The sequence below is a fragment of the Vanessa tameamea genome, chromosome 6 (assembly GCF_037043105.1).
Source record: "Vanessa tameamea isolate UH-Manoa-2023 chromosome 6, ilVanTame1 primary haplotype, whole genome shotgun sequence".
In the NCBI taxonomy this organism is placed as follows: domain Eukaryota; kingdom Metazoa; phylum Arthropoda; class Insecta; order Lepidoptera; family Nymphalidae; genus Vanessa; species Vanessa tameamea.
The window spans coordinates 11,319,241-11,331,712 of record NC_087314.1 but is presented as its reverse complement, the minus strand read 5'-3'; the positions used below and the strand labels follow the sequence as shown (position 1 = coordinate 11,331,712).

Genomic DNA, 12,472 nt, shown 5'->3' with positions numbered 1-12,472 from the left:
AGGGTTGAAATATTTTATCGGAGTCAGTCATTTTTTAAGTTAAAAACACGAAACTTTATTTTTGGGATACTGATTAAAAACGAGTAAATACGAATTAAAAATGAGTTGATACCTATTTAACCGATTCTGGATATTTTACGCCTAAGGCGGGAAATAGAGGTTACATTTCGTATATAGATAAGTTTGGATGTCCGTCATTTTTGAAGTTAGAAGCATGAAATTTTATTTTTGGGCAACCGATTAAAAATGAGTTGATTCGCATTTAAGCACTTTTGGATATTTTACGCCTAAGGAGAGAAATTGGGTAGACATTTCGTATACAGGAAAGTCTGGAAGACCGTCATTTTTGTAGTTAGAAGCAGGAAACTTTATTTTTGGGCTACTGATTAAAATTAAGTTGATACGTATTTAAGCGTTTCTTGATATTTTACGCCTATAGGGAAAAAGTAGGGGTTGACATTTTGTATAGAGGTTAGTTTGGAAGTCCGTCATTTTGAAGTAAGCATGAATTTTTTTTTTGGGCCACCGATTAGAAATGAATTGATTCGCATTTATGCGCTTTTGGATATTTTACGCCTAAGGAAAGAAATTGGGTAGACATTTCGTACATAAGATAGCTGGAAGTCCGTCATTTTGAAGTTAGAAGCTAGAAATTTTATTTTTGGGCTGCCGATTAAAAATGTGTTGATACCTATTTAAACGATTCGGGATTCTACCCTAAGGGCTGTAATACACACCAATGTGGTTCACAAAGAGGTCTTACATTAACGTAATATTTTAAGTTAATTTGTTAATATATCCATATTCTACGCGAGCGAAGCCGCGGGTAACAGTTAGTAATATAATATTTGTACAATATAACAATTTGTGCATTACGTTATTTAAAAATTATCAAGATTTAGTTCATACTTTCGCCAATAAATAATCAATCATATTTTAAAAAAGCACTAGATTAGATAATATTGTAGAAGTGCATGAAGTTTTAGTATGTGTCTGTTAAATATTTAGTTGAAACATAAAACAACTTTTTATCCATCGATTTCTCCCTTACTTAATAAAATTAACCAGTTGGATATACAGTATTGTATTCGTATTTCAATTTTTTTTATATTGAATCTTCATAAAATAAGCGTCCTTGCCTTAACTTAATTACTAAAATTTTTCTTTGCTCAAGTGTAATATAAAAAAATTATATGCATAAGTGCGTGATACATAATTGAATAAAATGCAAGTTTGAACGAGTCAGTTATAAGTTTATAACTGACTGGTGTTAAAACGAATCTGTATATATAATTTATCGGAAACAGAAATGAAATTTGCATTTGGTGCTGTTAAAACTAATAGTTAAATGATTTCTTTAAATATATATTTCCAACACTAATATGTTTTTAAAAATTCACAACGACTTTTAGACCTATTATTGCTCCGCGAAATTATGTGACCGCATTTTTTTATTTTATTAAACCGATAATTTGATATTGCCTTTAAAACGAATAATGTAAATTAACAGACAAATGTTATATAAACGATTTAATTTCTCTTTTGTCATGTTGTCATCTCTAAATAAAAAAGGTGCCAACTTAAGAAAAAAAAACAGGCATACTGGTAAATGATCACCGCCACCCATTGACATTGACACTGTGAGAAAAATTAAGCATAAAACTCAGTGATGTTTGCCCGGATTTAAACTCGCAAATCACATGGTCTCACTGGAAAATATCGGCTCTTAGTAACAGAATGTTTATCAAATCTTCGAAACATCGGTTAGTTACGTTTGATTGCTTCAATGTCTTCGATGAAAAAACTTACTCACGGCAAGCTTTGAAACAGCTTAGCTGAATTGGTTTTAATTTTATTTTTCATTTTTCTATTTGATCAAATGAACAAAGCATAATGCAGCATTGACGTACAAAAGGTTAGCTTTTGATATGTAAAATATTAAAAAGATTTCGATTTTCATTTCAGTCACGGTGACCTTTCGTGGTGGAGACTTGCCTCTAATCCTCTTTCTCATGTAGGGGTAATGGTCCCTAGCTTACTTGTAGTTCTTCTTGACAAATAATAAAGTAACACTTTCTTGCTTGTCGGATCGGACTGAATTTATTTAAAAAACGTGTCCGTATATATACAAAAACTTAAAATACAATTAACCAATAAGATAATTACATTGCATATTTACAATTTGTTCGTCCAAAGAAAACGCGTACATTTCTACCAATAACAACTAATACAATTTGAAAATGATAAAACTAAACATTCAGCTAATTAAAGTTGAAAATATTTTAGAAAAAAATTACAAATTAAGTAATAATTTTTTTTTAGATATTTCAACCAATGACGAAGGAATCTTCGTCATTGGTATCGTACTGTAATTTCGTATGATTTTTGAGAGCGCGACGGATGATATACACGAAATGCAGTATTTAGTTTAACTTACTCGGAGAGCGTCTCTGGACGTCGGCAGTTGTATGTAATTATAAAGTAAATCCTACACTCATATCAATCCAATGGGATAGCATTTGGTAATCCTATTCGATCGAGAGGGTCCAGGCGTAGGAGCCCAACTCTACATGCAATCTAGGCATGGGAGTTTAAACTTTTTTGTCAGAAAATCCAATGACATTTTATTGGGTATACCTAGAACGTTCAAATTTGCACCATTGTGTACTAGTTGCTAGACCAAAGAAGTAAGTAAAAACAGTTAATTATTATGAAAATAATAAAATTGTAGTTGATTAATATTTCCGTTGTTCTAATTTGTAGATCCTCAAATATGCGAAATTGATTGCGATAGTATTACTTATTGTATATGACGAAGTGGCATGTCCCAGCTTGTTTTTAAAATGTCTGGGTTTGGATTTCTATCCATCCTCAAAGTTATGAAATTAAACGCAGGAAATATTCTTCTTTGATTTATTCCAAGCTGAGGAGTTCCGATCACTTCTACGGCTCGAATACCGGCGGACGTTCGGCCTTTTATAACAAAATTGGGTGGGGCAACTATTCACTCAATATAACACATATTTATGGACGGTAAAATATTTCAGACTAATTTAACATCTCAGAATTCACTAAATATTATTAATTTAATAATCAAACAGTTGTCAATCGTTAAAATAATTAAAATAATCATTTGTTTTTCTTAAATACGTGGTTTCCCGCCGACATTTATTGTGAAGGGGAATTATAGGAAATAATGTTGAGGATATGTCTAATCGTAAAAAGTAGTATAAATTGTCTGTCCAAATTTTATTGTCATTGTCTATCCCTATCTAATAGTTGTCAGTATACCACTAAAACTAGTAAACTATATATGAGTAGGGTCAATTCCGGAGAATAATAAAATTAGTACAAAGTCAATTAACAGTTAAGCAATAAAACAGATAAATTTTGATATTGATATTATATCTTTTACAATCTTGTACAACGAATTAATGACATGTACCTGACACTGACTCTGACAATTCCCCACAAACTGATAACAATCGGATTCGTCACTACTCCGGACGCTACGAAGAAAGAACGACCTTGGCGATTGTTTTCTGCGAGACCAATGGTTTCGTCTTACTGTTAATATTTATTAGAGAAGACTTTTATATTATAAGTACTTATTATATTGGAGAGCCGAGATGGCCCAGTGGTTAGAACGCGTGCATCTTAACCGATGATTTCGGGTTCAAACCCAGGCAGGTACCACTGAATTTTCATGTGCTTAATTTGTGTTTATAATTCATCTCGTGCTCGGCGGTGAAGGAAAACATCGTGAGGAAACCTGCATGTGTCTAATTTCAACGAAATTCTGCCACACGTGTATTCCACCAACCCGCATTGGAGCAGCGTGGTGGAATATGTTCCATACCTTCTCCTCATCGGGAGAGGAGGCCTTAGTCCAGCAGTAGGAAATTTACAGGCTGATTATGTTATGTTTATGTACTTATTGAAATAATATTACATACAAAAAGTCTAGATAATTAAAACGAATGTACTCGTAGCTTATCATTTAATATCTTTAATTGAGGATTAAACGGTACTTATATCTCGCCTCTTTGAATAGTTTCTTTTGAAAACGCGTAATTATCAATATGCTATATCGCATACACATAAGTTTAAAAAACTTCGGAAGCTGTTTGCTATAAAACATTTCTGGTAGATGACTGATGTAACAAATTAATGACACAAGAACTAAGAACTCGAATCTACATATGTTTAACAATTACTTAAACAAAGCGTACCTAATATTACGTTCAAGCATACTTCCTCGTTTTTATTCTTTGCGCTTTATTGAGTAATAAATAAAACTATTATAAAGAAACATGCAATAGCAATATTATTTTATATAACAATGTCGAATGATAGTCGTTTCGTGCATGTGTTGTTATAATTTACCCGTAAAACTTATAATAATGATTTCTTCTGAAATCTTCTGAAAGTGATCATATAAGTATAATTAAGCGGGAGAACTGCAAAAAAATACTTCAGTCTATCTGTTGTGCTTGTTTAATCGTAATTGGAATATAAATATAAATTGCTGTTGTCGTTTTCGCCTCGCTTGTACAAATCGGTGGGTGTTTTTTTGACTCGCGTAGTTTGTTAACCGCAGAATAAACAATAAAAGTAATTTGTCACGGGCCGGCCAACGTCACCGCTAAAGCTTGTTTTATTACTCTAAAATATATAATAGTGAACAATAAAAATATTTTGTAAATTATATTTTTAAACGTTTTTCCTAATTCAAAAGAGGTAGACCATACAGATTATTTATATTTTATTTGCTTTCAATATTCTGTAACATTAATAATTATCTCAAAAGTCACTTTTTTATTCACCTATACGATCCATAGATACGGTGGGGTCTTCGTTGCTTCCTGTGTTCAAACACAGGAGAATGGAAATCAGGTGGTCATGCGCTGCTGGGAGTGGGAGGGGTCGCAACAATTTTTTTCTGCCCTGAGCTGTGCTCTGCCGACAGACTTGCTGAGAACGGCAGGAATGTAGCGTACGTAGCAGTTACGTACCAATGTAAAAACGATACTGCACTGCGCATCCTCTGGGCGCGGATCCTCGCCAAGCTAAGAAGAACAAACTAATCGATATAATGTCATCAAAATAACTTGTTTTTACAAACCAACACGCACAAAACGATAAACTTCTAATAAATTATATTACATGAATACAACGTTCGTAATGTTTTGAAATGTTGGTTATGAGTGCAAGCAATCTGCCGAGTAGCGAGCTTATAGAACTATAGAAACGTTTTACCATTGCAATAGCTGTATAAAGGATCCCTAAGGAATTTTCTTTAAATGGGCGAGGCAATAAATTACATATTTGACAGTTATTAGAATTGGAAAATGGTATAAAAATTCCATTCGCTACAATAATATATCAATTCAACATAAAATTTTGACAGAGGTAGTCGACAACCAAATAGGCCACCTGGTGGTAAATAGTCACCACTGCCTATTCAAAAAAATTAAACATTTCTTACATCGCCAATGCGTTCGTTACCCCAATTTTAACCTTCTTCCCCTTATCGCTTTTGTGTCGATTGCAAAATTTAACGAATGGGGATAAGACAACGGAAAGTATTCTTAAAAGAAATGTTAATGTTAGTGTTAGTAGTATAACTTGTGATTACAATTATATTAAATGTATACACAAAACCGTCTCCGAGACGTAATGCATCTTCTGGCATTTTTTTGTATAAAGGTTTATTTAGTCGTATTTTTTTCAGTTAGGTAATACAAAAAAACGACCGTTTTTTTATCAATATAAATAGATGTTATTGAAGATATAACTGGTATGATTTATATTTCTATTGAAAAAGTAGGTATATCTATTAAAGTTAACTCAATGCCTTTTTATATTTACACAACAAGGATAATTTTTTTTCATTCCTTCCCAGTCCTTTTTTTGAGAAACGTTTCTTAAATCAGGAACAGTTTACGATCAGCGTTAACTCGACTTAATTTTGAGTTTTACGTTCGACAGTAAAATTAGTAATGGTTAAATGCTTGCTTACCTAAATAAATACTACACTTTTGTAAAGTGTAATAAAAGATTTCGTTGAAATTTTACTCGAAAAATTCTATTTAGTTTTAAATATTACCGATATTATGACAGAAACTCAATAAACCATAGTTAAAAAATATATCCTTTACCAAAAGACCAATTTTCCTTACAATTATATAAATAAAAAAAAAACTACTACCGAACAATAATACTTAGTAGATATTCATATTTATATACCTTTAGTCACACCGGTGCTGTCTTTCGACACCGGATATCCAGGGGTAAGTGGGGTCTAGAACTGTTGACATATCCTTATCACCCCTCATTCAAAAGCATATCTATACATCTTGCAGCTGAAACACAAAATATTTGTCAAATTTAGTCGTTATGTTAAAGATCTTAAGGTCGCTTAGTTTATTATTTTCAAGTATAAAATATTTTTATTGTTAGGGGTGGCAAAGACAACAATATAGCTCTTCTAAGCCTAGCCCTTTTATGAAAGCAACCGAAAATAAACTAAGGGAATACGTTCTGTCAAACTATCAGGTAATATTATTTTTGTGGTTTGGTCTGCGATAAGTAATTATTATTTAGGCTTATGTAAAATATATTTAGAAACGCAATTGTTATTCATTTTTGGTCTTATTTTTAAATGAAAAGTAATAATTTATGAAAAAGAAATACTGTATAATTTGATACAGCCATCAATTTAAATTGTTTATCATAAGCCTTATTCCGTATAATTATTATACTGCCTGTATAGTTCAAATGTATGTTGGTGATTGGTTATATCAGTGTATACTTAGCATTAAGCACATGTAATTTTAAATGCATAAAAAAACATTACGTCCGCTTCATAACAACAACAACTTCTCTTGTTTTTTTAATTAAATTGTACTAACTTGTAAGTTAGTCGCGTTAGTCACGTCACAGGAGACCAAACATAACAAATTATTTATGCATAGTATTTATTATCTTGTATATTGCTAACAAAATTCTTTTCATTAGCCAAAACTCCAATTGAAAGCAAATACATACCTAAAGTAAAAAAATATTCATTGTAACAAACAAGCGTGAAACTCACCGTAGCGGTGTCTTCCTATAATATGTGAGTATTTTCAAAATGGTATACAGTTTACTCCGACATCTGCAAGTGCGAAAATGTTGAGAAACAACTTGATATTGGCGTTCACTGTTAGTTTGGTGGTAAGATTATATTTTTTAAATGTGTCTTGAAATATTAATTTGGTCTTTTCGATAAGTGTTCTTATTAATTTACAATTTTGTCACGTGTTTTGTTTTTCAATGTTTACGTACAATAAATATTAGACAACGAAAAAGCGTATGGTTGCAAAGGAGTGTACCATTTACAAATACATTATTATATAAAAACGTGTTAATATTTTATTTATTTAATTCTTCGGTACGCGTGTCACTTCTCCTCCTAACCTGTTGGACTGATTTTTATTATATTGTGTTTGTGTGTTTGATCCTGGAACTTAAAATCCCTGGGTTTGACCGGGTAGGCTCTACAATCGGGTTCAATTTGGTTTTTGTAAGAAAAAATAACAAGTCAAGTCTGGCAGCTAGTAATCTAATAAAATAATAACTCAAAAACTTTAAGAAAATATAATTTTTATTCTGTTGCATATTAATTATGATATCCATTGATCATTTTTTTATTGAGTATTTTTATTACATATTGTTAGTAATATATCAATTAGTAAAATTGTTTATGTTTAAATCACATTGTCTTTGATTCCGATTTGTTGAGACAGTAACAGCAGAAGGCTATCTAAGAGTAGGGTCAATGCTGAAGGACTCTGTAATGATAATAATTAATAAGTATAATGTATTTAATAGTCAAATACGACAAGTAACTTAATAGGGATAATAATACAATTGAATTTGAACATTCATTAATATTGTTACTGCAATCTCGTACCTTTTTAATCCAAATAAATCTTAAATTTTTGTTTGGTATATAATAACTTGGATCTTACTTTTTATATTACTTATACCTACTTGATATTCGGGTAATTGTATTAGATTTCTAACAATAGATAACACGTAAAATTTTATATTTCAGATTTTCACCTTGGTAGCAGAGAACGAAGGTATTTTGTTTTTACTGTCATTATTTAACAATAATGTACTACAAATAAGTATACTTATTCTTGTAAGCCAAATACGTGAAAATGAACCTTAATCTTTAATCTTAGGCACTACGTCTATAAAACAAAGTCGCTTTTCACGTTTTTCAATTTGTTGACTTAGTTACACAATGTAGTTTTATATGATTTTCATTATCGTTTTGATAATTGATTTCGAAAGGTTTATGTGTACAATACATTCAAATTCAAATTAATAATAGTATAGACATTTTAGTGTTTTGTAACCAAATTAATAAACACTAAGATCTGTCAATTAATCTTTTTCTTTTGTACCGGTAGATTTAGTTATATTTTAATATTAAACATATAAGAAAAATGAACAAAGTGTATGTAAATATGTAGATCACTCGACTCGTTGTTGATGTGATGTGGCTTCTAATTTAAAAATAACTTGAGAAAAACCAGAATGAGTTATTAAGATTGTTTTCGTTCTCTAAATTATAATTCAGTTTATCATTAATGTTATTACATCTTCGGCTTATATTTATTTATATACTCCAAAAACATTATCAAGGCAAATGAGGACAATATGTCATAAAATAAATCGGTTCTTCAACTAAATAAAATCTTTATGCATTATTAAATATTTACAGTACAAGCTGCACCGGAGCCATGCAAAGACCTGTTAGACATAATGTGGAAACCAGAGAAATTGAAGAAACCGAAAGAAGAAAAAAACGACAATGGTAAAGATAAACATAAGAAAGAAAAATTAAAACAAATTAAAAAATGTAAGTACTCAATCACATAATTTTCTTTTTAAATACTGCTACTTGAAAATGTTCATCCTACTTTACCATTATACTACGGTACTTACCGTTTTAGGCTTAAGTTGTGGTGTCAGAAATGGGTACTATCTTCCTAAGTGTTAGAAACTTGAGGCTTTATATCGTTAGCCAGGCTTTTACCCAACAATCCCTAAAGTTAATTAAGGCATTATAAAACTACATTTTGCGAATATTTTACTAGTATTTAACTAGTAGATTAGGATACATCGTTCTAACTTTCTAATGTATGCGCTGAACACGTTATGATATGATTTATTTCAACATTTACCGTGTCTTTAATATAAATCCTAAGATTTACCAAGTGAATGTTGGTAATAGTTCGAATCGCAAACCTTTTTGGACATTTACCATTAAGAATTCATAAATCTTAGATTTTACTGGTAAATCTTAGGATTTACCGTAGTTCGAGCTTTTACAGTAACATATACATTTTATCATTAACATTATTGATAGTTTTCAGTAAAGTTTTTCACAATATAATTATAAGGCTTATTCATTTCCGTAGTTCAAATTGTCTACTTGTCTTATTTTGTAATGTTTTTTATGAGAGTTTTAATTCCTAAATTATAAGGCAGAGGCTTGTTTGAAAGGTCTGGTTCCTTTAAAAATAATCATCGAATCATGAGATAATTCTGTGGAGCTTTAAATCTCTGTTTCAAATTGTACTAAAGCCATTTTGTAAGAAATAATAGAGTCTGATTTGATGAATTCAAATCAGACTGAAGCACTATGTCAATTTTCTACTTTTTGCAGTTTAGAGTTGGAATTTTGCTCTTAATAAATTGCATAGATTTCTTTAAAAACGTTATTATTGGATTATTTTGTTTGTATTTATATCCTATTAAGTGCCTTTACATATTTAGACATTAACCAACTGAAAGTACCTATTATTGTTTGTATGTGGTAAAGTTCTCCTACTTAATTAAAAAATATCTTTAAACATAAAAAATAATTTTAATATTTTATTTGTTTCAGTTTTGACAATGATATGTGAGTATAGTTATGCCATACTAATATTATAAAGAGGGAATCGCATTCCTCTATAGTTCTATTTAATTAGCATAATGAGGTCAAGGATTGATCTCAGAATAACTAAAAAAGTTTAGTATTTTCGGGCTATAATATGAGAAAACATTTTTTTAAGATGAATCAGTTAAAAACCACGCCAAAAAATAAAAAGTTACTTAAATCATCCTACGTCTAATACATTTCTTGAACAGGCTCGCAAACTAAACTTTAATAGTTAAATACCTATAACTAGGATCGTCCTTTAATTTAAAAAAAAAACCTTACAAAGCATGAAATTTATAAAGCAGACGTCATATATGTAAGAATGTAAAAATAGTCATTTTAAGTAATTTTGTTACTGAATTTTTTAATTTTATAAAAATCATTCAGATTTAGGGAGCAAGGCTAGACAGCAAGATACAGGCAGACCATTACTCCTTGATCTTAAATATTATATTTAATCAAACAATTATTATCTCACATCTCTTACGTATATTTTTAAATAAACCCAAATTATATAAGTACTACTAATTACTACATTTGTAAAAAAGTATCATAATTAATAACCAAACAAAATAAAATTTTACTTCATCAGCTTCATACCTAAAGTGTGAAAGTGACGTTAGAACTTACTGAATTGTTTATTTTTTTCAGTGGAAAAGAAGTAATTGAATAAGAAGGAAAGATGGAGTATTTGAACTACTTGTAGACTTAACGAATAATATATCTTATTTAAACTGTATTACGATAAAATTTGAATAAGACAAATGCATTATAAATATTCATTATTTCTCTTAAAATTAGCGTCAATTTGCCTATCTGCGTTTTATATAAGAGTTGCCTAAAATATGTGGTATTTTTATACTTTGTCGTTCGTAATTAAACAAAACTAATTAATTAAAAAAAAAAACAATTAGAGTGAGTTCGGGCAAGATCAGTAAGGGGTAAAGATCGTACCGATTAAATATCTGGTGAATCCGACCACTTTTTTGTTGTTCTCCGGTTATTAGAAGGAGTTTTATTAGCCCGTCCTGGCAAAGGAGAACATAATCGATAAAAAGGCAATATGATCTCCACGATCACACTACATTGCCGACCTTACTCTAATGCAGTACTATGCAGTATAAGGATTATAAATAATCGATCAATTAAATCTTAATTGTTGGCTCGCTCAATGTTAAGTATTGCCTCTGGTCTCAACAAAATCAGCATTCGTATGAGCACACCGCCACCGATAAAACTTTGGTGAATCAAAAAAATATACTTTATCCATTGGGCTTTTACAAGCACATTTGAATCGTCATTTTACAAAATTATATTAAGTGAAGCTACCACAGATTCCGAAAGTAGATTCTACCGAGAAGAACAGACAAGAAACTCAGTAGTTACTCTCTTCCCAACATTTAAAAAACAAAGATATGTTAGTTAGATACAATTATGTACCTGTAAGTCAACATACCATAACATAATAGATACCTGGAAGTCAACGAGTATTAGCTCCACGCTTTTTTATTTTTTTATGAATGATTTGAATTTATGAATCGGAAAAGTTAAAAATATCTGCAGAATTTTATTACAGAAACGGATACATTGCCCAAGCTTATAACGCCATTTTTCCGACTCTTTCCGACGGAGTCGAAAATAATGAATAGTCGAAGACTTGTCGTTATATGCTCGTCTTTCCGTCTCGTGTACATACAATAATTATCACTGATTCTATCAAAGTGTTTTGTATGTTACTGTGAATATACATAATATGGTTGTAAATATATTGTGAGGTAACAGAGAGTAATCATACTTTATTAAAATCATCCTGAAGGGAGTCTCTAGCTCCAAGATTATAAATAGACCGGATTGCTCTCTTTTGTAAAATAAAAACAGATTCAATATCTGTGGCGTTACCCCAAAGTAATATGCTGACATAATATTATAGAAATAACCAAAATACTATACCAACCTAGCGGTGTCAATATCAGTTAGTTGTTGTAACTTTTCTGACTGCGTTTGCTGCTGAGCTGAGTCTTTCTGTCAAGCACGATAAATGAGGACTCCACTGAACTTTATAATCCAATGCTATTCCTAAAAACACCGTATTGGCTTTATCAAGACAGCCACCGCTTAATGATATATTATAATCTTGCTTTCTAAATTTTGTTAGGGTAAAAACTCTGTTAATGCACTGTTTACACCGTCACAGTCATATAATTCCTTTTGAGGTGCATAACATGACACCTCCTCCTGCTGATGATTATGAGCCTCCTGCTCGTTTGCCACATATCACACAAAAAATATATATATTTGGCGCAAGACATCAACGACAAGTAAGATTTCCTAAAATACAGCAAATATTTCGTTCCTTACAGACTTACTACTTACTTTTTGTTCCTATACAATTTATATTTGTCCCGTATCCTCTGCAGTATGGCAAACCTAGCCAATATAACAAAAAATAAAAACTCACTGTTCGAGCTGATCATAATCATAATGTAA

The 12,472-nt window shown here is 30.8% G+C and overlaps 1 long non-coding RNA gene across 1 annotated transcript; it reads left to right on the top strand.

The window, feature by feature from the left end:
* The first annotated feature begins 7,130 nt into the window (after positions 1–7,130).
* On the top strand, positions 7,131–8,917 carry LOC113396410 (uncharacterized). The gene is made up of 3 exons (XR_003368748.2): positions 7,131–7,218; positions 8,102–8,129; positions 8,780–8,917. It is a non-coding gene; the product is annotated as an uncharacterized LOC113396410 (long non-coding RNA).
* Positions 8,918–12,472: the final 3,555 nt, after the last annotated feature.